At 39.2% G+C, this 22,126-nt stretch overlaps 1 pseudogene; it reads right to left on the minus strand.

The window, feature by feature from the left end:
- Positions 1–12,923: 12,923 nt before the first annotated feature.
- The window catches only part of LOC110257875 (small ribosomal subunit protein uS5 pseudogene), a 54,726-nt pseudogene continuing 45,523 nt past the window's right edge, over positions 12,924–22,126 (minus strand).

Below are 22,126 nucleotides of genomic sequence, written 5' to 3' on the forward strand. Positions count from 1 at the left end.
CTATTTTCTATGCTGTAAACTCCATCTAGTCCTGCTTTACTTTACCCCATGTTCCTGCTTGAAAATCAGTTGCCATGCTGCCAAATAACTTAGGTGTAAGGACAAAGACCAAAAGGCATAAATTTGTCATGTGGCCAGCTGAAAGGGGACACAATGCATTGGCCTAGGCATGCCAGACTTGTGCAGGTTGGCATGCCATTTGCACAGCATGATAAGTCCCGTCAACATAAGAGAAAGAGGAAGCTCATGGCCCCGGGGGTTACTAGCTGTCAGTCATTAGCAGAAAATTCATCAGCAAGGCGAAGGAAGTGAAAACCCAGGCAAGCTGGGGTGCCCCAGAGAGGCATGCCCTCTGCAGAACCACCATGATGATTCTCTAGAAGCTATGTATAGACAGCTAATGCCAAGATTCCTCAAATGCTAATGATTGCTAATTGCCTAAAGCTCAAGGTAATAGCTTAACCAGCTACCAGCTGTGTGATTTTTAAATAATAAAAAACTTCAAAATAATAAAAAAAGAACATATCCTGAACCTACAACCCCCACCTCACTTGATGTACTCCCAAAGAGCACAGTAAAAGCAGTGCGGTTTCTTGAGGTGGTGCTCTTGGTCTCTGAGACCTCGAGTCATCCAGGGTTTCCTCCGTTAACTAAGGTAAATGTCTCTGTGCCTTGCTTTATATTAATTTTTTCTTAAGTTTCACAGTGCCCATTCTTCAGCCCTCACCTGCTGAGCTGGTCTCATCAAGCGCTGCCCAACTTGCGGCTTGAAGAATGAAGGGCCATGACAGCAGTGGAGTTTCATTCCATGGAAGTGCTCTGGAGCCCTGAGAGGAAGGGAAGAATTTTGCATGGAAAAGCTAAAGAAATCCTGAGGGTAAGTCCCCTTGCTCAGGTATTATTGGGGTAACATGGGAACTAATGTAATTGCAGGGAAGTGTTGTCCTTACATTTGTCTGTTAGGACAACTCCTTAAAGGAGGGGGTGCAAAAACAAGTGAAAGTAGGCTTTTGGGACTTTTTCAGACTAGTAAGAAACATTGTGTTTGATTTCCTGTTAGGAATATTAGATTTAAAAATATGGGCAAAGGTAGGAATGGAACTTAAGATATGGCTTGATAAGAGTGCTCTGATCCCAGGGTCCATTTGGAGTACTTGGAGCTTAATGAAATCAGGGTTAGAACCTCTACAGACTACAGAGAACTTAGAGGAGGAAGAAGAAAGGGAGGTTACGCCTGTGTTGAGGAACCTAAATATGCCATCCCTGAGCAAATTTGTGATAGAGAATCTTTGGATCCTGAGCCTTTGGCTCCAATTTTTTTATGTTGATATTCTCCAGGTGCCTCCTATAAGGAGTGAGGTGAGGAGGACTCATCAAGCCTCTCCTTCTTGTCAGGTTGTAAGGAAAATGAGCATTATCCCTGAGCACCATCTATCAGCCATTCAACAGGGAATTTTACAAGATTGAAGGGAAGGCGATTTGGAGGCTACACATCTAGCCCTTCCAGTAACTGTCAGGGAGGCAATGGTTCCAGAGGCTGATCCCACCAATGCTGATGGCGTTTATGAGTTCATTCATGAGCCCTTCCTTTTAAAACACGTAAAGTATTAAAACAGGCCATGCAAAACTATGGTGTTAATTCTCTCTTTACAAAAGGAATCATGTAGGGAGTAGCTGAAGGAAATCATGTGATTCCTTCTGATTGGCATCATTTAACCCATGCTATGCTGCCACATAGTGAATATTTGAAGTTTGAGTCTGGGTGACAAGATCATGCCCAGATTCCTGCTAGTCATAATCAGGCTTGAAATGTTCCAATTACAACGGAACAATTGTTAGGGGTTGGTCCTTGGAGTAATCTTCAGGCTCAAGTGAGAATGAAGGATTTGGCTATTGAACAGATTAGACAATGTTGCTTAACAGCATGGGGTAGAATTGAATCTAAGGGTCAAAGAAATTCTTCTTTTCAAAACATCCTACATGGCCCTAAGGAACCTTATACTGAATTTCTAGCTCATGTTCAAGAAGCATGAAAATGACAAATTACTCACTCTGAGGTGTATGATACTATTTCGCAAATGTGAGCATATGAAAATGCAAACACTGACCTCAAAATGGCCATAGGATTTTTAAAAGGAAAAGCTAACCTTGCCCAATATATTAAAGCCTGTCAGGGAGTGCGGATGCAGTCCTTTAAGGCCCCAATGCTAGCCCAAGCAGTGGCTAATTTAAAAGTTGATAAACATTTTTTCAGAAAAATGTTTTAATTGTGGCAAGACAGGACATACTGAAAAAACAATGTCAGGAGCCCGACCTTCCTTTCACAGAGTTTTGTCAGCTTCTAGTAACAATAATAAGCAGCCCGGACTATGTCCAAGATGTAAGGAAGGAAATTATTGGGTGAATCAATGCCAGTGCATCTTTCATATGGATGGAACACCCTTGTCAAGAAACTCCTCTTGGGCAAGCTTCCAGCCCCATCAATCAAGGAAGCTTCCCCTAATCAGAACCAGAGCCAAACTCTCAACCAAGGAGGCAGGATTCCCTGGGACTATGCTCAGCAGGAATGTTCAACATCACAATAGGTCTCCATAGTTTCTCCTTTCTAGGGAAAGTCCTACTTCTATTACAACTGAATTGGAAAAACTATTATCAGCAGATACTGTAGGCTTTATAGCAGGAAGGCCAGGGCTAACAGAACAAGGGGGTTGTGTTCCCACTAGGCTATTGGGTAATATAGGGGATGATAGAGAACAGGTGATGGTTTCCACGATGGTTCCATGGAAAATTCAAAAAGGGGATTGGATTGCTCCCATTCTAATTCTAACTAAAGTACAAAAGGGGAAAGAGAGGAATAGTTTTAGACAAAAGGGTTTCAATACCACAGGAGGGCCAGGAGTGTTTTTTATCAGAACAGGTCTTAGTGGAAGGACACACTTGTCAAATTATCATAAAGTAGAAGTCTCTTAAAGGGATTTTTGACACGATGCTATATATAGACAAGCCCAAAAGGCTCAAAGCAAGGTTACCAACAAATTCAGGAAAGTAGCAGGATATAAGCTTCACATTCAGAAATCAATCGCATTTCTGTATACTCAAAATGAACGTTTTGAAAAGGAATACAAAAGCACACTTCGTTTTAAAACTGCACCTCCAAAAATCAAAAATCAAATAGGAATACACCTGCCCGAGGAGGCTAAGGACCTATGTCCTGAGTGGTATAAAACATTAATCAAGGAAACTAAAGACGATGAAAAGAAATGGAAAGGTACTCCATGCTCCTGGGTTGGAAAAATTAGCATTGTAAAAACGGCCATACTACCCAAAGCGATCTACAGATTCAATGCAATCTCTATCAAATTATCAATGCCAATTTTCATAAAACAAGAACAAACAATCCGCGAATTTGTATGCAACCACAAATGACCCAGAATTGCCAAAGCAAAACAGGAGGTGTAACTCTCCCAGAACTCAAGCCATTTTACAAAGCCACAGTCATCAAGACAGTGTGTTCCTGGTACCATTATGGACAGACAGACCAATGGATCAGAATAGGTAACCCAGAAATAAACCCTGACACCTCTGGTCAATTAATTTTTGACAAAGGAGGCAAGAACATAAAATGAGAAAGAGACAGTCTATTCAGCAAGAATTCCTGGGAATCATAGAAGCTACAAGGGAATCAGTGCAACTAGAACACGCCCTCACACCATGGACCAAAATAAACTCAAAATGGCTGAAAGACCTGGATGTAAAACAAGACACCATAAAACTCCTGGAAGAGAATATAGGCAAAAGAGTCTCCGTCCTCAACCTTATGAGTGTTTTCTCAGGTAAGTCTCCCAAAGCAACAGAAATAAAAGAAAAAATAAAGCAGTGGGACCTATTCAAGCTTTTGCACAGTAAAGGACACCACAACAAAAACAAAAATACAACTGGCTGAATTGGAGAATATAGTTTCAGGTGATGCAGCTGACAAGGGCTTAGTCTCTAAAATATACAAACAACTCATCCAATTCAACCGGAAAAAGCCCACAACCCAATGGACAAATGGGCAAGAGACCTGAATAGACATCTCTCCAAGCAAGATATGCACATGGCCAACAAGCACTTGAACGAATGCTCAACATCCCTGACTGGTAGAGAAACGCAAATCAAAAACTACCATGAGATACCACCTCACAACAGTCAGAATGGGCATCATCACTAAGTCCATAAGTAACAAGTGCTGGAAGGGGTGTGGAGAAAAGGGAACCCTCCTGCACTATCGGTGGGAATGCAAGCTGGGTCACCCACTATGGAGAACACTATGGAGGTACCTCAGGAAACTATACATAGAACTACCATATGACCTAGCAATCCCACTCTTGGGCACACATCCAGACACAACTTTCCTTAAAAAAAGACACCTGCACCCGCATGATCAATGCAGCTCTATTCACAATAGCCAAGGCATGGAAACGACCCAAATGTCCATTAACAGATGGTTGGATTAGGAAGATGTGGTATATATATACACAATGAAATACTACTTGGCCATAAAAGAACAAAGCAACTCCATACGCAGCCACTTGGATGGAACTAGAGACTCTCATCCTGGGTGAAGGCAGTCAGAAAAAGACAGACAAATACCATATGATACCACTCATATCTGATCTCTAATATACAGCAAAAAGGAACCTTTCCACAGAAAAGAAAATCATGCACTTGGAGAATAGCCTTGTTGCCCAGGGGGAGGGGGAGCAAGTGGGATGGATTTGGAGCATGGGGTTACCAGGTGCAAACTATCGCTTTGGGAATGGATTAGCAATGAGATCCTGCTCTGTAGCACTGAGAACTATGTCTAGACACTTATGATGGAGCATGATAATGGGAGAAATATTTATGTATCCATGTATATGCAGCTGGGTCCGCAGGCTATACAGTGGGAAAAACATATTGTTTTGGGGACATAACAATAAAAAACTAACAATGCAATTTCATGGTAAAAGTATCCATTCAAGGAGAAGTTATTGCCATCATTCATATACATGCCCCTAATATAGGAGCACCCAGATACATACCACAAATGCTAACAGACATAAAAGGAGAAATTGATGAGAATACAGTCATAATAGGAGACCTTACACATTAATGGGCAGAACATCTAGACAGAAAGATCAATAAAGCAACAGAGATTCTAAAGAGAACAATAGCAATATCAGACTTAATTGACTTTTTCAGAACACTTCATCCAAATTAATCAGACTATACATTAATCAGAAAGTTCTGATAGAACTTTCTCAAAGATTGATCACACACTGGAGCACAAAACTAACCACAACAAATTTAAGAGTATAGAATTTACTTTGGGTATGTTCTATGACCACAAGGGCAGGAAACTAGAAATCAACCATAGGAAAGGAAATGAGAAAAAAACAGACTGTATGAAGACAAAACAACATGGTACTCAAAAACCAATGGGGCAATGAGGAAATTAAGAAGCAAATTAAAAAATACCTTGAGACAAACGACAATGCAAACACAACCATTCCACCTATGGGATGCTGCAAAAGCAGTGTCTAGGGAGAAATTCATAGCTATACAGGCCGTCCTCAAAAAAGAAGACAAATCACAAATCAAAAACTTATCCCGACATCTAAATGAATTAGAAAAAGAACAAACAAAACCTAAAGTCAGCTGAAGGAAGGAAATCAAAGATCATCAGGGGACACAATAAAAACATTCAGAAATAATAGGATAAAGCAATAAAACCAAGAGCTGGTTCTTTGAAAAGGCAAACAAAATTGACAAACCCCTGGCCAGGCTCACAAAGAAGAGGGGAGACAAAAGCCAAAATAAATAACATGAGAAATGAAAGAGGATAAATTACAACACACACTGCAGAAATACACAAAGCCATAAGAGAATACTATGAGCAATTATATGCTAACCAATTGGACAACCTAGAAGAAATGCACAGCTTCCTAGAGCCGCGCAGCCAGCCAAACTGAATCATGGAAAAAAAAGAGATCAAATGAACACACCAATCACTAGAAATTAAATGGAATAAGTCATCAAAATACGTCCTACAAATAAAAGCCCAGGACCAAATGAAGTTATTATCATTCCAATAATAGCAAATATAGCTCCAAGAATCAAAGCAATCATTTTTTTTTCCCCTCTGTAGAAGATCTTCTGAAATACATTGTGTAAATTAGGTAACGTGGGGTTTTGTTCCCAAGGTTCAGCAGGAGGTACATTTAGCCAGATTGCAGTAGGTGGATACATCACCATAATAGATGCTTGCCTGTTTTATTTGTTAACACATGATGTAAATAACAATTCATGCATTGTCTATGGTATATCTGAGAACTAGAAGTAAAAGAGACCTATAACTCTTTTCCTACCATAAGCACATAAGAAGCAAAGACATCAGTCTGAATCCAGATAGAATGAATAAGGGAGGTATCCAAAGGTATTCAGATGATTACGTTTGTTTATCATAGTATAATTTACATCCCATAAGGAAACTCTTTGTGAGGCTGCAGCTAATTTCCATTGAGTATTTTGCAGTGGTCCCTTTTCAATTTTTAGTTTTGAGCCAGCAAATCCCAATGTGGGCCAATGTATTTGCAAGTTAGAATTGTCTGCAAGTTAGAATTGGTTCCCCTTTCTCTTTTCTCAGCCTAAGAATTTTATTATTAGCAGATCCAAATTCTCTGTTAGGTCCCCAATTTATTGCCCTATTGTTTTGAATAGGAAAAACAGACAACAAAAACTCAAGGTGTATTCACCATGCAACCATCCCATTCTGTTTCTCCCTGTATCCAGGAAAGAGCTTGTTTAGCAATTGTTTCAGACAGCTTAGCATATTTATCATCTTGTGACTATGTTCCTTTGCAAATACTTAGTATTGATAGCAACAACCTAGGGACTTTTCGCCTTGTTCCTTTTGGAGTTTCTATCAACCAGACCTGATTATGTGTAGGCAAACTCCAAGGCATGGCTAAGACAAAAAGGCATGGGTACCATGTGTCCTGTGTAATTACACGGGGCACCCTCTAAACGCATATCTGGTAAAGTAGACATTTTTGGACATGAGAGGATCTGTGTATCATTACGTATACTAACGGAGGTTTATCCTCCCCTCTCATAGCTCTCAATAATGGAGGTCTAGGAAAGACTGTATTGTTCCCCATTAGCCCCAGTTACTGCAAGGGTGATGACAGTAACGGTGGCAGTGTGTCGATTTTCAGGATTCATAGGTAGCTTTCCCTGACACAGGGATTCTTCTGCCATGTTAAGTGTCTCCTTCACTTGGACCCAGGTTATTGGCTTGGTATCTTGGGTTCTTGTTGTCATCCTCAGATGGTTGCTGGTATCATCCTTATTTGGTTAGATCCTAGTGTCATAAGTCAGAAGTCATGTGACAGGTGGCCTTCCTTCATGTCACTTTTTATACACCTTACAGGAATCTGGAAAGCTGCAGCCAAAATTTATGGGAAACCACAAGCATAACCTCTACCCCAAGTTATTAAAGCATCAGGACCTTCCCATATGTTTTCTTCAGGTGATTTCCAGTATACTAATGGGGAGGTACCAGGAATATGCTGGCCATAATGCTGTTCTATGGGCATTACTCCTTGATCACTGCACATGAAAAATTTTAAAGTAAGCAAACTTCTCTCAATAATCTTGTGAGGGTGGAGGAGACTTCTTCTTCCCCCCTTTTGCTTTTTTAAGTTGGAGTTTCAATTTATGATGTGCATTTTCTACTATTACTTGTCTTTGGGGATTATAAGGGATGTCAGTGACATGTAAAATTCCCCAGACGTGACAAAATTCAGCAAAAGCCTTACTAGCACAAACAGGTCGTTATAGCAACGAGGGCTGTGATAAAGGGCTTCTTTTTTTAAGTACCCTCATTTAGTTACCCATTATAGCCTTATTAGGACTGTAGAACGTATGTCCCAAATGGAAAACACATTTTTCAACCATTTTTTTCATTGGTTTCATCAGGGAGCTGGCAAGAAGCAAGCAGCCCTCTTGGACTTCCCATAGCCCTGACTGTGGTATTTACAGCTATTGCATAGTTATCTTAACTTCTGTGATTTAGGAGCAGACTCTTACCATGTTACAAGGGCATTAGGGTGGCAGAATTCTGGCAAGGAGGGAATAATTTTTCCATCCCATTTTTTATTTGACATGGTTTCTCCTGTAATTTGTGTTTAGCAAGTTTGTAAACAAACTATTTGTTTCTTTGTTTGTTTACAAACTTGCTAAACACAAATATATACACATATGTATATATATGATGATATATATATTATATATATGGAATACTATAAAAATGCATGGTCAAAATCATAGATTATTCTTTAACATTTGTTATTTGTCTAATGAATGAGACAAAGGATTTTCAAAGCACATACACATTAAAGGCAGGGAAATTCATATAATCTCTTACTAAAAGCAATATTTTAAGAAAACCTTATTTTAAGAGAGACTACATTAAAATTCAGGTTTTACATTAGTTTACTGAAAGTTTAAACTTAGTCATTCCTGACAATGTATAAGTTTTATTTCTCATTGTTCACTTCCCACAAACCTTCCATTATTTTCTGTATCCACTTTACTTTGTCCACTATTTTCCCTTTAGAGTAACAAGCTATAAGAGAGACTTACTTTCTTTTCCCTTAATAAACATGTAATTCCATTATTCCTTCATTTTTTTTTCTACTGAAAACACACATCCTACTTTTTTTTACAGGACACCTCAGGATGTCACCAAACATCACAATTAAGTCTTAAATGAGTTTAGTTTTTATTCAGTAACTGAAGCCTCAATATCTCATTTGAGTTGTATTAAATCTAGGTACAATACTTTATCATGCATACTAAATGTTGATGGCTCTAAAGACATGTATATATTCATTTGATCAACAAACTTTGATAGTAATGAATATCAACTACTGAATATCTTCCAGGTCACATGAACCCAAAATGGATTTACTTTATGTATATTGAGAATTTATGTAGGTGCTTAATTTCCTTTATGCCAGTTAAGTAGAGCTCGTTTATGAATTAATTTTGGCAATGCCATACACATACAAACAAGCAAAATGGAGACCTCCTATTTCTAAGTTTGAAGTTTAGCCATAAAAAAAGATCCTCCTGTGTAAAACCTGTCAGTACAAAAGAGACCTGATTCAAAGTGTGTTCGTATTAATGCTGTAACAAGCACTCTTTGAGTATGACCTGTACTCCCTTCATCTTGACACACCTTCACAAATTCAGAGATGCCCCCTGAATTTGTACAGAGGCCATTGCCCTTTTACAGCCATGATTGGCATTTTTATATGCCAATTGATTCATTGACATCTCAGCTGCTTGAGAGTGTACCACCTGGCACCATCCCATTCAGTTAGGTGGTCCACAAATTGTGGATAAAGTTCTGTAGGGCCTTGAAGATATTGTACAATCGATGCTTGGGTGTTTCTAATCAGGAAGTGTCATCCAGGCCCATTGGACTCCTACACACAGCTGTTCATATGCCCAAGGATTGATTTTCCAGGTCAAGAATGGGCCCTGTCCCTACCAACATTTCAAAAGAATTGTGAACATTATTTCTTTGACTTAAACCAGCTTGTTCCTGACAGAAGGCCAACAGAATAGACCTCCAAATGAAATAATCTCCACCATCTAGGGTGGCTTTGGCTCTCATATGCCAATACCATGGGGGAAGATGGAGTGTCCCCATGCTTTCTACCATGCTCATAGTAAAGGCAGCTGCAACTCCATTCTGAATCATACCATCATGAAGAGGCTTAAGAGCTTCAAAGTCAAAAGGGATGTGTGTATGCATATTTTGCCCTGTGACTTAAGGGTCAGGGAAAATAGTTACAGGGCATGCAGATTTTAGGGCTGATGGAAGGTAAGTCAGTGCTGCTTCCACAGCTAACGGTTTATTTAAATTCACATCAAGAAAGGCATTATCCTGAGGTTGAGGGGAATAGAAGATATGATCTTTTCTTTATGTTCCCACAAGGGATCCAAAATGTCCTTGTTAGTCCCCATGTAGAAAAAACAGAAACAGAAAGAGAGGACCCAAAAGGATGGGTGTGCTTTAAATTTTCTCCCACATGATCCCAACATTCTGGGTCCATACTTCCTTCACCTGGAGACCAAGGGTTATGTTTAGAACAGTGTCAAACAATGCCTCTACCTTAGACTCTATTATCAAATCCCTGGACTCTTTCAACATGTCTTTAAGCAATTGAATATATTAAGTAATTTATTGTGATTGACTCATCTCCATTGTTATCCTGGTTTACAGTTTCTACTTGCCAGCTCACAGTTGAGACTCCATGGAGTGCCAGACTAGCCACTTTGCCTTCTGTACTTTCACTTCCTCCCACTCCTGGCAGAACTTTTTTTTTTCTTTTCCAACTCATAGCTGACCTTCTCTTCCAGCCCCAGGTTGGACACCACTCTTCTCTTGTCCTGTGCTGCAGGTCAATGGGTGTCCTAAAAGAGGTATAACACAGAATATAAAACATCAGACACTTTTTACATTTTAAAAGCACATACCTTATGGACTACTACTCAGCCATAAAACAGAAGAAAAATAATGCCATTTGCAGCAGCATGAATGGAACTAGAGACACATGTACTAAGAGAAGTAACTCAGGAGGAGAAAGAAAAATACCGTGTGATATCACCATATCTGGAATACAGGACATAGATGAACCTGTCAACAGAAGAGAAACAAACTCATGACTTGAAGAGCACAGTTGTGGTTGCCAATGGAGGGGATGAGGGAGTAGAATAGATGAAGAAGTCAGGGTTGGTGAAAGCAAACTCTTAGATTTTAGTGGATAAGCAATGAGATCCTGCCATATAGCACAGGAAGGCATATCTAATCACATGTGATGGAACACAGTGGAGGATAACATGAGAAAATGAATGCATGTGAATAACTGGTAACTATGCTGTACCACAGAAATTGACAGAATACTGTAAATCAACTAGAGGTAAAGTAAAATTGTACAAAGGATAGCCAGTATCCCTGTATGTGTTTTGCTCAGCTCGATGCCAATCACAACAACCACCAGCAACTTTTGGAAAGATTTGGTGATAGCTTGGACAGACCTCAGTGGGCTGCTCCCCTGGAGTAGCATGATGCCAGCCCAGACCCTCAGCAGCTATTGCTTCTGCTGTTCTTCCCTGATTGCTGCACTCCCAGAGGACTCTTGCCTGTGATCATGTTTGTCCAGAAGGTTCTGATGCTCCTTCCTGGTGAAGCTGGGTTCTTTATATGCCACCGCAGCCCTGGGTCATGGGTGTCTGGGAGGGGGACTGGAGACATCTTGGAGTATTTTGATAAATACTTGGGATATTTACATGGGTGGTTTTTCCCTCAGCACTTAAATGTATATAGAAACATATGTAGCTTTAATTTTTCATTAGTATATGTTAATTTTGGTATAATTTAATGCTTTGGCAAAGAGAGTAGTGTAGCATAGTACAAAAGAAAACTATGGTAAGCTATGGTTTCGTTACAACATTTGCAGTTTTTTCTCAGTGTGACCATGATAGTGAAAAGTGATGTTTTTGAAAAGTACTTTGGGGTATGAGAACAAATATCAATCAACATTTTTGTGTATACGCTGATGAAGTGAAGTAGAGGGAAAATACTTTTCTAATAAGTCAAATGTGCCATTAATTATGCTATATCTACTCACCAGGTAGTGTTTCCATGGAGACAATCACAAATAGTAAAGGACTTGATGCATTTAGTAGCATTTGTCTTTTAAAAACCAGTATGTAAAAGGCGTAGACTTGTTCTTATTACATAAACCTATCTACATGTATTTTGATATAAAAGGCAAGTCCTAGAATTCATAGACACAGATTCAGAAAATAGAAAATGAGTTTCAGGTACAAAGTCTTCATGCAAATGTGTTACCTACTAGTCATGGGAGATTTACTGAGAATGGCCACAAAACAAAAAATGATGGTATGGTGCTGGACATGAAGCAGATGCAGAAAACACGTGCTTCTTAACAGATTTACTGCTAAGGCTTATTTCTGTTTCAGTGTGCCTATCATGGAAGTAATGGTTGTTTTCAATGCCAACTGCTTTTATTCTCCTTGCTGCAAAAGGGCAAAATGAGAGAAGTCTTAAAGTTTTATACACAATGTAAAATAGTAAAAATCATTTATTTTAAAGTCAAATGAAAGGAGACCACATTTTATATGCATGTTATTGACTTATGTATAAAGATTAAAAAAAAACCCACATACACTACAGAAAGCAACAACAGCTTTCTTCATAGGTACCTTTATTGTGCATGTATTTGTTCTTTTTGGGTTGCAAGTGCAGCATAGGGAAATTCCCAGGCTTGGTGCACACATGAAGCTGCAACTGTTGTGGCAATGATGTGGCATATGCAGGATCTGAGCTGTATCTGTGGCCTACAATCCTCAGTTTGCCTCAAAAGCCTAATCCTTAACCACTGGGCAGGCAAGGGATGGGACCCATATCCTTGCACACATGTTGGGCTATTAACCTGCTGAGAGAGAGCAGGAACTCTGATATAGGTATCCTTAATATTGTGCTACTTTACTCTCTGTGGCAAAGGATCATATTTAAGTTGCTTTGGGAAGAAAAAACAAGTAATGGAGAATTTTATTAAGTAAAAAAAACCTCACCTGATTATTAATTAAGCCTAGTGATCTGGATTAGTTTGTGTTTGTTGTTTGCTTGTTTTGGGTGATTTTAAAGTTTGGAATTGTTTTTTCTTTTTTCTCCTGGAGAAATGCAACAAACAAGGACATGCAATAAACTCTCAGATAGCCTTCAATATTAATCATTGACTAGGTATTTCATTGAGTTGGATTTTTTCCAGTTTCATTCATTTTATTCCTCTAATATAAAATTATGTGGTGGACACAGTTGAAGCCTAGGCCCTCTGCACAGAGGTTCTCATGTGCGTACTCACAAGGTGCTTAGTGAATTCCTGAGAAGCAGACTTGGAGAACACCATCTCTCCAGAGACTAGGAGTGAGATAGGTGTACTCTTGGAAATGGCATCAAAGGTGGCCTCAGGAGAGTTGCCCAGCTTGGCAGTGCAGCCCCTGGTAGAAGTGTAGCAGTCATCAATTCCACATCAGCAGTAGCTTCTTAGGACAGGGGCTGAGACAATGCCAGTGGCCCTGGGGGCAGGGAAGAGGCACACCAGCATGGAGACACAGTGGAAAGGCACTTTGCAAAGGATGATATGTGGCTTGCCAATCTTGTCCCCCGGGAGCCTTCACACTGCACCTGGATGATGGAGAGCTTGGCCAGAATGATGGCCCCATGGGTGGCAGTGGATACCAGCTTAGAGCATTTGGCACCAAAACCAACGTGTCCTTGGTAATCCCTAGTGGTGACAAATGTCTTGAACATGGTCCTCCGACCAGCAAGTTCTGCTTCTGCACAGGCATCATCTTCATAGACTGGTCCTTGAAGGATGCCCCCAGGAAAAGTCGATGATCTCAGATTCTTTGATGGGCAGAGCAAAGAGAGAGATCTCTTTCTTCCAGGGACTTGATCTTCATGTCTTTGACTCGGTGGGCCACCTTGGTGATTGGGAGCTTTGTCTTCCTTGTCCTCAGCTCTGCCCCCACAAGCTCCCCATCCTTGTCCTCATCTGCCTGGGCCATGACCCTGGCCTCCCTGCAGCTCTGGAAGCCTTTGTGGAAGAGCCTTGGTCTCCAGCTGTAGGTGCCCAGAGCCTCCAGCCTTCCTGGAGCCTCTGGCCCCTCCCACAACACCAGCATCATCTGCCTTTTAGTGTTTTCATGAAGAAGGAAGTTCTAGATTTTTGAGGTTCAACTGGTTTTATAGAAATTGATCTGTATTGGAAAACTGAGTGTGGTTTGTAGGTATTTCCTTCTAGGGTTTAGCTTTTCTTGTCATCCTTTTAACAGAGACTTCCAAGGAACACAATTTAAAAAATATTTAGACTCAGTTTGTACTCACTTGTTAATATTTTCTTTTATGGACAATGCATTTGGTATCAAATCTGGCAGTTTGCCTAATCCTAAATTTGAAAAAATCTTACTTTCATTTTTTCTCCAAAGATTTGTATAGGTTTTACATTTTGTGTGGAATCTTGCTCCAATTTACGTAATTGTTCACTGTGGTGATACCTAAATTTTTGTTGTTGTAGTTTGTGTGTGATGTTCATCTATTTCAATACTTTGATGTTTGTTGTTTTTTGCCTATGATAGTCACCTGCTCAAAAGATTACCATATCTCCATTAAATTGTGTTTGCACTTTTGTGTAGAAACACATAAATGTAAGAGCATGGTTATGTTTTTGAGTTCTTTATTCTGTCTGACAAAACAGGGAAGGTTTTATTTCTTGTTTCTGTCCAATTTATATCTGTCTCTGCCAGTTAAATGCAGTCTTCTAGCCACCATTGCTTTGCTGGGATTTTTATATTAGTTGGATTAAATCTGAAACTCAAGAAGCCATTTGACTAGAATCCATTATTTTCAAAATATCTTGAATCTTCCAATCCATTGATATTCTTCCAATCCAGAGTGTAGCTCCATATTTTCTTCATTTTTTTTAATACCCAGCCCCAGAATTTGGTATATTTATACTTCTTTTTCAACAATTCTTAACAGTACTGCATTTTTAATATCCATGTCCCTTTGTTAGAAGTACATGTTTGTGTATATTGATCTAGTATCCTGTGTCTATGCTGAACTCTCTGATTCTGTGAGTTTCTTAGTATGCTCTGGGATATTTATAGGTGTGCAATCATATCTCAAAACAGGGAAGGTTTTATTTCTTTTTCTTTCTTTCTTTCTTTCTTTCTTTCTTTCTTTCTTTCTTTCTTTCTTTCTTTCTTTCTTTCTTTCTCTATCTCTCTCTCTCTTTCTTTCCTCTCTAACTCTCTCTCTCTTTCTTTCTCTCTCTCTCTCTTTCTCTCTCTCTCTCTTTCTTTCTCTCTCTCTCTTTCTTTCTTTCTTTCTTTCTTTCTTTCTTTCTTTCTTTCTTTCTTTCTTTTTTCTTTCTCTCTCTCTCCCTCTCTCTCTTCCTTTCTCTCTCCCTCTCTCTCTTCCTTTCTCTCTCCCTCTCTCCCTCTCTCTCTTTCTTTCTTTCTTTCTTTCTTTCTTGCTTGCTTGCTTGCTTGCTTTCTTTCTTGCTTTCTTTCTTTCTTGCTTTCTTTCTTCCTGACCTACCTACTTTTTACATCTTGTCGTAGTATGTTACCTAGATCTTCCTGGCCATTACTAAGTGGTGATGGCAGACACTTTACTCCATTTCTGGATTTAGAGGGAAATTGTTCAGTCTTTCATTATAAAATATATCATTATAGAGTTTTCATAGGTGTTTTAAGTGGAGGAAGTTCACTTCCATTCACAGTTCAAACTTTACATGTTCAAATCAAGACTGAGTGTAGAATTTTGTCAATTTTTTCTTCACTGGCTGTTGTATCAAGTGTTTTTTCCTCTTCCATCAATTTAACATGGCAGAGTGTTTGAATCCATCCACAATGATTTTAGAGTTATCAACCAGTCTTGCATGATTGAAACAAATGGCAGTGATCATGATCTCTGTGCGTGTCTCTCTTGTGTATATATATATCTCCAAGTAAATACTTCGCCTGGGATTCTTTGCATCTCTGGCCATGATGGGATTTGGACTTTTTTATATTGCTTTTTTCTAATTTTGGAGTAAGGCTAATACTGCCTTCATTAAATGAATGAACATGTGTCCCCCACCCTTTAATGTTTTCGAGGTGATCATAGAGAACTGATGTTAATTCTTACACTGTTTGGTGAAATTTTACAATTTCTATCTCATTATGTAGAATCGGTGTTAATTCTACAAATGATTGGCAAAATACTCCAGTATTGACCATCTAGGTCTGCAGACTTCTCTTAAACATTTAGTCATAAGATGTAAGTAACTTCTTTGGCAACCCTGTGGTATGCAGAATTTCAAAAGCCAGGGACAAAACCCTCACCATAGCAGTGGCCTGAGCCACTGCAATGACAATGCCAGATCCTTACCCTTCTGAGCCACCAGGGAACTCCTGAGAATTGAGTATCATTTATAGTGGAGAATTATCTCAACTGTGTCAGTGTATGCTTTCTGAAGAATTTGTTCATATCACCTAGGTGTTAATCTTATATGTTCATAGTATTCACATTTATATTTTTGTTACTATTATTATTACTGCAGGGATGTAGTGAAAGCCCACTTCCTTCTTGATTCTATAAAATGTCTTTCACTTCTTTTTGTTGGGTAGTTTAGATTTTATCACTTTTATTGATCTCTTGAAAGAATCAGTTCCTTGATTCATCAAAATTTCTTCTTTTTTTGGACTTTTTCCCAATTCTTTGGCTGTTCCTGTGGCATATGGAGGTTCCCAGGCTAGGGTTCAAATCAGAGCTGTATCTGCTGGCCTATGCCAGAGCTACAGCAACTCAGGTTCCACGCCATATCTGCAACCCCACCACAGCAAAATGCAATGCCGGATCCTTAACCCACTGAGCAAGGCCAGGGACTCAACCCACAAACTCCTCTTTCCTAGCCAGATTCATTAACTACTGAGCCACAATGGGACTCCTCATTAAAATGTCTTGTTTCTCTTTCATTGAACTTAATTTTTTAAACTTTTAAATTGATTTCCTTTTATCCTTTAGGCCCTTTTTTTCTTTATGTAGTTCCTTGAAGAGGATGTTTAGATTAGTAACAGACCCATTTTATCTTTTCTAAAGTTTGCATTTTGTGTCATGAATTTTCCTCTCAGCAATGCTTTGCTGCATTTATATCTCAATTGATAGGCTGTAGTTTCTTTTTTCTTTCATTGAGGGTAGGATTTTGTTTTTCTTGACAGCTCTTTGACTCTGGGCTTGGGAAAAGATTCTTGCTTGAACTGTGGACTAGCTTCCAAGTGTGTGGTGCTTTTCCTATTCTGCTTATCTTACTTTTGTACACTATGGCAGGACAGCCCATTGCATGGTTTTGAATCTTTCAGTTTGTTGAGGTGTAGTTTTTGGCTTAGGTGTAGGATTCATGGGCCCTTGGACATAGTGTGTATTCTGAGTTAGGTAGAATGTACTGTACTATAAAGTTAGACTGTCTTGGTTAGTGATGTTTATTTTTCCTTTTTTTAATAGCTGCACTCATGACATATGGAAGTTCCCAGGCTAGGCATCAAGTTGTAGCTGCAGTTGCCAGCCTATGCCACTGCCATAGCAATGTTGGGACTGAGCTGCGTCTGTGACCTGTGGCAATACTGGTAGCTTTAACCTGCTGAAGGAAGCCAGGGATCAAATCCTCCTGGAGACTCTGTAAGGGTCTTACCCTGCTGAGCGACAATGGGAACTCCTGGTATTGTTGAGTTCTGTATCTTTGTTAGTTTTCTGCCAAGTTCTATGAACTGAGAATAATATTGAAGTGTCCTGTTGTAATTTTATTTATTTATTTATTTTTATTTTTATTTTCCCACTGTACAGCAAGGGGGTCAGGTTATCCTTACATGTATACATTACAATTACAGTTTTTCCCCCACCATTTCTTCTGTTGCAACATGAGTATCTAGACATAGTTCTCAATGCTATTCAGCAGGATCTCCTTGTAAATCTATTCTAAGTTGTGTTTGATAATCCCAAGCTCCTGATCCCTCCCACTCCAGATTTGTCTATTTCTTCCACTCGTTTAGGTTTACTGCACATGTTCAGGTACAAAGACATCCCAGATTGTGGTGTTGTTTTCTTTAGGGTTTTGTTCATTTATCATTATACAGTATCTTTCCATGATATTATCTTTTCTCTGATCTGATTTTTCTAATATTAATAGGTTTAAGTATTCTTGGTTTTCTTTCATTAATTTTTCATTCTATCTTGGTTCCATTTTTCCCTTTCAGTCTGTCTCAATTGTTTCATTGAAATGAATTTCTTCTGAACAGGCTGTAAGTGGATCATGTTTTCCGATTTCTGCTGATCTCTTTATGTTGTTGTATGTAAAGTGTTTAGATTTAATGACAACTATGTCATGGCTTTCTAAAAATCATTGTTATGATTATGGGCTACTTGAAGAGAATTTCAAAATTTGCTTTGATATACCTACATTAAAAAAACAAGGTTGTCCCTGGGCATGTGGAAGTTCCCAGGCCAGGTATTGAATCTGAGCTCCAGGTGCAATCCTATGCCACAGGGAGAATGCTGGTTCCTTGAACACTCTTTGCCAGGCAAGCCATGGAACATGCCCCTCTGCAAGGATGCAAGATGCTGCAGTTGGATTTTTAACAGACTGCATCACAGCCAGAATACCTACTTGTAGTGTTTTTCAATGTATGTCTGTATATCATTTGTGGTGGTTGTTCTAGGTATTATATTGTACATTTACAATTTATTATGGTCTACTGCTGCTCCGTTTTTTTACAAATTTGACTAAAACATAGAAACCTTACCTCCTTTTCAATCCCTTAGCACGCCCCTGTATGTAATTGTCTACTCTCTCTGCATACATTTAGCCTATTTGGTATGACATACTTTCTTTGTCTTTTCGTGGGGGGCACACACATGGCAAATGGAAAATCTAGAAGTAGGGGTCAGATGGAATCCATAGCCACAGGCCTATGCCACAGCAATGCCAGATCCTTAACCCACTGAATGAGGACAGGGATGGAACCCACATCCTCATGGACACTAGCAGGGTTCTAAAGTCACTGAAGCACAGGGAAACTCCATGTAGCATGTATTTTTAATTGTGTTACATTTAGTTCCATATTTACCTTTGATTCTTGCATATGGAGTTTTGATGATATTAAGGAAACATATGCTTCATAAGTTTCTCTTGAGCATCAAGCCTGTTCATGATTGCTTATTTTAAGCACTTTTATGGTAACATTGGCATTTGTCCATCATCTTTTTTCTTTCACATTGAGGGCTTCATTATTGTGTCCTGAACTGCAGGTCAAAAACTGATCCTAAAAGAGAGACTGCATGGCATAAAAAACACACAAGGTAAGTTTATCTTTTAAAAGGGGGGGACAAGGAGGCACTCTGTTCTGCTAACAAAGGCCTCTAGGCTTTATCCCACAAGACTTTTATTAGGGAAGGTGACTTGTTGAGGTAAGTGAGCAAAAGCAGGCATTGGGAGTATCAAAGCTATCACTTAGTGAGATTTAGGGAGACTAATAGCAATGAAAATCACAGGTGTATGCATCTAGGATATAGCGTAGCTGCTTAAAGAACAATGTAGTTAACATATAAGCCCCTTATCTTATTTTGACAGGAGACCCTGCACTTTGGAACTCTGTGTTGGCAGACAGGCTTATCTGGCCTTTGCCATCACCAGCATTCTGTGGCTTCCTGTGCTTTTGCACATACCAATAAGTTTGCTTTCTTCAGAGGTCATCGGTACAGTGGTCTCCAACATCTTCCCCTTTATTATTTACATGTTGCCTAAGAACCACCATAGTAAATTTTGGTTGCAGAGTGTTCATTTGGCTTCTAAGGATCAATCTGATTCTGCAGACTGCACAACAAAGGAAAAAATGTAAATATAGTGACAGAACAGCAATAAAGGAAATCTTTGGATTTTCAAGCCAGGTGTGAGGATCAAAATCCTGGAATTATGATAAAATACTTTGAATAACCTGACCATGGAGCTAAATTCTTGAATGTCTTTGTGTAAGGTAAAACTATCTAGCATAGAATAATATTGACCATAGCATTATGTTGGTAGCATTCAGACACCCAAAACTTAAGCCTTAATTTTTCCAAATTGCAGATGCTGTTAATAGAGTGATCTCAAGTAGTTATATTACAATGACAAGGAAGTTCCATTTGTGTGTGCATATACTCCCCAGTTCTGAACCCATTCAAAAATTACATCTTTTAAACTATCCAATTCATCTCAGAAGGCCAGGTCTAAGGATTGTTGCCCACAACACAATTGTGACAAGATTAGAACAAGATCATTTAAAAATGCATGGGTTTGAACTGTCTGAGACAGGGCTGTAGCAGCCATAGCTACTGAAGTTATGATTCTAATAATAGTAAATACAGCTCCAAGAATCAAACCAATCATTTTTTTCCTCTATAGAGGGCCATTTGAAATATATTATGTAAATTATGTAAAGTGGGGTTTTGTTCCCAAGGTTCCACAAGATTTACAGATAGCCAGAGAGCAGTAGGTTGAGAAGTAATCATAATAGATGGATGCCTGTTGTATTTGTTAATGCATGATGGAAATAACAATTCCTGCATTGACTATGCTATATCTGATGACATGAATTGAAAGAGAGCTGTATCTCCTGTCCTACCATAAGCACATAAGGAGCAAAGACACAAGTCTGAACCCAGCTAGAATGAAGTAGGGAGATGTCCAAAGGCATCTAGATGATTACATTTGGTTACCATAAGTATAATTTGCATCTCATAAGGAAACTCTTTGTAAGGCTTCACCTAATTTCCATTGAGTATTCTGCAGTGGCCTTTCCAAATTTTAGCTATGGGCCAGCCAATCCCAAAGCATGCTAATGTATTTGAAAGCTAGAATTTCTCTGAAGGTCCCTCTCCATTTTCTCAGCCTATGAAAATTATAATTAGCAGATCCAAATGCCCCGTTAGGTCCCCAAATTATTGCCCTATTGTTTTGAATAGAAAAAAACACAGGGTATATTTGTCATGCAATCATGCCATTCTGTATCTCCCTGTAACCAGGAAAGGGCTGGTCTACAAACCTTTTTTGGGGGATTTAGTATATTCATTGTCGGGACACATGATTCTACAGTCTTTTCTTAGCCTCTTTGCTTGCATTGTCTATGCTGAAATATTTCAAAATATGACAAGACACCATCGAAATCCAGGAGGAGAACATAGGCAAAATATTCTCTGACCTTAACCATAACAAATATTTACACAGGTCTGTCTCCCAAAGCAACAGATAAAAAAGCAAAAATAAACCAATGGGACCTAATCAAACTGACAAGATTTGGCACAGCAAAGGAAATCAAAACAAAACCTAAAAGACAACTTACAGAATAGGAGAAAATAGTTTCAGGTGATGCAACTGACAAGGGCTTAATCACTAATATATACTAGTGATTGTAACATCTTTTACAATTCAACCGCAAAAAACGAACCACCCAATGGAAAAATGGGCAAAAGACCTGAACAGACATTTCTCCAAGGCAGATATACAGATGGCAACAAGCACTTGAAACAATGATCAACATCCCTGAATACTAGAGAAATACAAATCAAAACTGCCATTAGATACCACCTCACACCAGTCAGAACGGCCATCATTTATAAGGTCTGCAAGTAACCAGTGCTGGAGGGGTGTGGAGAAAGTGTACTCTCCTGCACTCTTGGTGGGAATGTACGCTGATACCACCATTATGGAGGGACCTTAGAAAACTATACACAGAACTACCATATGACACAGCAATCCCACTACCACATGACAAAGCAATCCCACTACCATATGACACAGCAATCTCACTACTACATGACACAACAATCCCACTCTTGGGCATATATGTGGACAAAACTTTCTGTAAAAAAACACATGCACTGACATGTTCATTGCAGCACTATTCACATTAGCCGAGGCATGGAAACAACCCAAATATCCATGACAGATGATTGGATTAGGAAGAGGTGGTATAAAAGTGCAATGGAATACTATGCAGCCATAAAAAAGTACAAAATAATGCTATTTGCTGCACCATGGATGGAACTAGGGACTCTCATCCTGAGTGAAGTAGGTCAGAAAGAGAAAGACAAATACCACATTATGTCACATATATGGAACCTAAAGTAGAGCACAAAGGAACATTTCCACAGAAATGAAACTCACATTTTGGAGGACAGACTCATGGTGGCCAAGGAAGAGGGGGAGGGAGGGAAGAATGGGAGCTTGGGTTTAGTAGATGTGGTCTCTTGCCCTTGGAATGGACAGGCAATGAGCTCCTGTGTGTAGCACTGGGAACTATGTGTAGGGACTTATGATGGGGCATGATAATAGGAGAAAGTAGAGCATATACATGTATGAGTAACAGGGTCACCATGCTGTCCAGTAAAAAAAGAAAATGTATTTGGGGGAAAAAACACTCT

Source organism: Sus scrofa, chromosome Y, assembly GCF_054392235.1.
Source record: "Sus scrofa isolate SSC_HxYL_T2T_F1_AM1 chromosome Y, Sscrofa_HxYL_maternal_Yorkshire_Landrace_v2.0, whole genome shotgun sequence".
Lineage (NCBI taxonomy): Eukaryota > Metazoa > Chordata > Mammalia > Artiodactyla > Suidae > Sus > Sus scrofa.